At 36.7% G+C, this 5,348-nt stretch overlaps 1 long non-coding RNA gene across 1 annotated transcript in view; it reads right to left on the bottom strand.

Moving 5' to 3' along the window:
- Nucleotides 1-3,048, bottom strand: part of LOC307138497 — a 3,676-nt gene extending 628 nt beyond the window's left edge. The window contains exons 1-4 of the long non-coding RNA XR_013818028.1: nt 2,789-3,048; nt 2,097-2,167; nt 1,272-1,438; nt 498-733 (exon numbers count right to left, since the gene is read on the bottom strand). This is a non-coding gene — a long non-coding RNA (uncharacterized lncRNA). The remainder of the gene's footprint in view (nt 1-497; nt 734-1,271; nt 1,439-2,096; nt 2,168-2,788) is intronic.
- Nucleotides 3,049-5,348: the final 2,300 nt, after the last annotated feature.

The raw sequence follows: 5,348 nt of genomic DNA, 5'->3' as shown, positions 1-5,348 counted from the left end.
AAATAATAATCCCATTACAATTCATCATAATGGTAAAATACTATTTTATAGACAGTTAACACTTTGAGGTACACCTAGCTAAACGTATGCTGTCTAGTCTAATCCAGTCCTGCAATGCCTTCATGAAGATGTGAAATGAAATGTTCAGTTTTTGTTTTAGCTGGTGATTCAATGTTATGAATATTTTGAAGAATGTACTTTGTAGTGATGCTGAACCTGATTGCATATTAGAGAGGTGTCTCTGTTATTAGCTTAACAAAATTGATATTGAGTAAAAAACTAAAGAAAACTATTAGTACATAATAGTAGCAGCAGCACAAACTACATGCTCCAAAAAAGTAATATTACTGAATCACCTCAACATGATTTCACAAACTATTTAATCAAAACAACAATGTAACCTTTTATTGCAGGATGGATTACATGTATACTGCATTAGCTTTAGTAAGGTATCCTCAAACTTAATGCTGCATTCACACGGGACGCTTCTCATTTACTTTGAATGGTTGACGTCATGCGTTGCTGAACTGAATTGTGGGTTCCGTCGCGTCGCTTCACTCACGTTGCAAGCGGCAGAAGTTGAAAGGTGTGTTGGACATCAGCTGTGGCCGGATGCAACCAATCGGCGAGAGTAGCCGCGTGCAGGCGGGGAGGAGCTGCAAACGGAGACGTGAAGACTGACACTTTCTGCTTCCCGCAGTGATGCTTGCACTGTGTTTGCACACTTTATTAGCTGAAGTGAAATAAATGCAATATTTGTCAATGCGCAGATGTTTCAGAGACATTTTTTGTCATGTAATACTTTATGCACTACTTAATACAGCGTGTGTTTGTACAAGAATAAAGTTAACATACAAGCCTAAACTATCAATGAAGTGGGGGTCTACGTTTTTCATCTGTTTTATTTTGATAAACATGACAATATAACATCGCAACTACATGAAAAGAGATTTAACTGTTATAAAAAAGAGATTTGTGCGCATTAGAGGAACTGAAGGTTTTAGAATAAACACGAAACACGTGATCGCTGTCATGCGGAGAATCTGGCCAATCGGGGAACAGCTGTGTCATCATCAAAGTCCGTGCAGTCGCTCTGGAGAAACTGCACCGGCTGTATTAGCGGCTGCTCTCGAATTGCTCTCGAGGTGCTTTGATGCCATACGTCACTGTCACTGTCAGGTCAGACAAAATTTCTAACCGGCATGACGCCCTGTGTGAATGCAGCGTAAGTGTCTGTGTACATTACACATCCTATTAAAAAAGTGTCTCACCTAGTCCAAGTTTTTCCATTCAAACTCTATTAGGTGGCGAAGGAAGGATGACACTCTGTTGTTGATTACAGTTGTCTTCCTGTTCACAACTTCCCCGGTCTTCCGACTCACTCCGGTTTTGGTGGTGCATCTTGTTCCCTCCTCTGGGTTTTTCCTCACGAAAAAAACTTAAAGCAAGAGAAAATTAAGAGAATAAAGATATTTTAAATTTCATCACCCTTAGTGCCTTTGCTTTAAATGTTTTTGGTAACACTTTAGAATAATGGTCCGTCATTAAACGGATAGTTCACCAAAAAAAAAAAAAGAAAGTACATTCTGTCATTTTCTCGCCCTGTTGTTCTAAACCTTTTAAAGAATATTTGTAAATAGACAATTTTGAGGCACCATTCACTTCCATGGTAGGAAAAAATTACTATAGAAGTGAATGGTGCCTCAATCTGTTAGGTTACAAACATTCTTCATCTTCTTTTGTGTTCAGAAATGTATTCAGGTTTGCACTTGAGCAACATTATTCTAAAGTTTTGCCATGTTTTTTTCATAAATTATATTTCATCTGCCAAAATCATCCAAAAATTGTCCAGGACTGCTTCAATTCCAGAAAATAAAATTATAATCTGTCAGTCCTGGACAAACACAGTTTTGGATTATTTTAGTATAATATAATTTATGGAAAAAAAAACATGGTACATGGCTAGTTACAGCTAAAAAGAGGTGGAAAAACTAAATAATTTTGTGATTCTGTTAAACAGACCCGACTAAACATACAAGAAAAACTTTGAATTATCAGTAATATGTGGAGAAACAAAGAGGACTAACGTTACTTACAGTTGTATGAGTTCCAGTGTCTGTATGAGTTCCAGTGTCGCACAGCACAGGCAGGCTCCTGGTTTTCTTATCTAAAATGTAAAATAAATAATGTCAATCCAAATGTAAACTTTGTTTGTTAACGACATTATTTTTGCAACTAGTGGCCAACGTTAATTTACTAACTAACGTCGTCCTAATGTACGCTTAATATGCTCGATAAACAAAATCTTCATTGTATTGGTAAAGTTAATTCAATAAACTCACTAACGTTAAGTCTTTTTAAAAATAAAACGTTAGGTTTACGTTACCTCAGTTTTAGTACCAAAGCTGAAGCAAATGATAACCTAACGTTATGTAAAGTATGTTGTCCGGGCCGTGAGCTCTCTCCTCGGGCAGTAACGTTACACACGACGCTGGCTGCACTGGTTCCTAATCTAATTCAATAAACTCATTTTTTTTAAATAAAACGTTAGGTTTGCCTCAGTTTTTAGCAGCAAAGTTTAAGCAAATGATAACCTAACGTTATGTAAAGTATGTTGTCCGGACTGTGAGCTCTCTCCTCGGGCAAAACTTACAACGCTGCACCGGTTCCTAATCTAATTCAATAAATTCATAAAACGTTAGATTTACCTCAGTTTTTAGCACCAATGCTGACAAGCTAAAATTGGGGTGCAGACAACCGCGGATAGTACGTTACAAATCACACTTACCTTGCTTGTTTGCCGTTCTCACGGGGGATGAAAAAATCTTCGCAGGGTGTCCGGACACAGCTCATATGTTCTCTGGAACCGTGAGCTCTCTCCTCGGGTGAAACTTTCAACGCTGCACTGATGGTTCCCAATATAAATCTAAAGCAAATCCTGTCGATCCCAATTGTGCCAAATAGGCCGTTGTGGTAAATACAGTATTAAACTTTAGTTTTTAAAAATACAGGAAATCACTGTATTTGGTGTTTGACGTCATATAAAATACCCATGATGCAACGGGAATTACAGTTATTTACTGTAAAGAGAATTTACAGTATTATACTGGGTGATATATAGTAAATAACTGTACAAATTACAGAAATGTCTAACAGTGCAATGACATGGTCTGTCAACAAATTACAGTACAAACAGTAAAAGCATAAATGTGAATCTTGTCCAGTCTCTTGCATTCAAACTCCCACATACACTAAGGTGTAACCTACAATTTACAATAATTGTCATCAAAAATTTTAGCCATATTTACATCAGAACATCCCTCCAGAGTACAGTTATTTTCACAATATGACTAAGCAATTTGACTTATTCATACACAATGACACAAGGACTTGTCATTCTGATGGCACTTCATTGACACAGATATTGACTTTTGAGAGATGAACTAAGGATTTTGAGCAAGAGACTGGCTTTTGCAGGTAATCCATGGTGTTTTGCTATTTGTACGAATTGTTTTGAGAAATGCACTTACTGTTTTGCAAATGTCGAGGATGATTAGAGAAATGTACCAAAGCGACTGAGAAAAACTGTAATTTGAAATATTACCAAATAAAGCGCAAAAAAACTTAATTAAGTCCACCGCATCTTCCCGGGCCGCCTCATCAATCTACCCCGCCGAGCTTAAAGTGCGTCAGAAATATAACGCGTGATCAGTTTAAAATACCTCATAAAATGAAAATGTCATGCCATGGGACCTTTAACGTTGGGAATTTGTTGTTTCGCGTCGCCTCTCGCCGCATCTAATGTAGACAGGATTGCTTTCATATTTTAGGGTGCTTGGCCGCTCGCTCCAGGTGTAGACACGGTGAAAGTTGGCTGATCATTTATGACGGATGGACGAATTGTAGTGTCATAAAAAACAGAAGCCCTCTGATGCAGGCAAGATAAGGGAAACACTGCAAAAATGCTCTTCTTATTTAGTATTTTTGTCTTGTTTCTAGTCTAAATATCTAAAAATTCTTAAATCAAGGTGCATTTACTAGATAAGTAAAATAATATTTTTTCTTAAGTGAGTTTATGCTTAAAACAAGCTAAATTATCTGCCATTGGGGTGAGAAAAATAATCTTGTTTCTGATTGAAATCTTGTTTCTTGTGTCTGTCCCAAACAGAAATAAGATCATTTTTCTCACCCCATTTGGCAGATAATTGTGCTAGTTTTAAAGGGGTCATAGAATGGTACATGCACTTTTACAAGTTGATTATACGGAAATGTGTGTTGGCAGTGCCTGTACACAACCATCCTATAATGATAAAAATACATCCAGTGTTTTTAAAAAAAATTGATGTTTGGACTAGACACAAGAAAAAATTACTAAATAAGAAGAGTATTTTTTGCAGTGTAAAGACAGAGGTAAAGTTATGTAATGAATGAACAATTTATTTGATTGCATAGTAAAATACTATGTACGCTAATTAATTACAGTTTTACCTTAAACTATATGCAAGCAGCTGTTCTGGGTTCTCCAGTGGCCACAGACAGTGTATTTTGTCCAACAAAAAAAAAATCATATCTGTTTTTTTAAACGCATGTATCACTTTTTTAATAGCCTAATGTTTTTACTCTACAGTTGTGCAGTTTTAAGGGGACATATGGACATTTTAAAATGTATTTGCCGAAATTAGTAATGATATTTATATACAGGTTTATTTAAAATAGCAACATTTTATGTAAATTTCACATTAAATATCTAAATTTCTCAGTTTAATTCATGGTGAAAACATGAATGTGCATATTAGTGGAAGTTTGCTGCCATCTGGAAAACAAACACTTTTGCTAGTTCTCAATAGTTTGTGCATGAATGCTAGATGCAATTACTTGTTATTTGTGTTTAAAGGGTTAGTTCACCCAAAAATGAAAATTCTGTCATTAATTACTCACCCTCATGTCGTTCGAGACCCGTAAGACCTCCGTTCATATTCGGAACACAAATGAAGATATTTTTGTTGAAAGCTGATGGCTGAGAAAGGCTTCAGATAGGCCTCCATTGGCATTCAGTACACTTATACTCCCAAGACAGATAAAAGGCACTCAAAACATCGTTACAAAGTCCATCTCACCACAGTGACTCTACAATAATCTTACGATGCGACGACAATAGTTTTTGTGCGCAAAAAAAATCTAAATAACACCTTTTTCCAACTTGTTACTGCCTTCCGCGTGTGCCTCCACGACGCATGCGCGAGAATATGACACAGATCCGGCGTTCGGACCGATGACCCAGAAGTGATTTGTTTACAATCAGAGGAAGACGCGCGTATCTCAGCTGTTGGATTCTACATTGATCGTGC

This window comes from Gobio gobio (assembly GCF_949357685.1).
Source record: "Gobio gobio genome assembly, chromosome: 15".
Lineage (NCBI taxonomy): Eukaryota > Metazoa > Chordata > Actinopteri > Cypriniformes > Gobionidae > Gobio > Gobio gobio.
The sequence above is the reverse complement of the archived record's forward strand: the minus strand, read 5'-3'. Positions and strand labels throughout refer to the sequence as shown.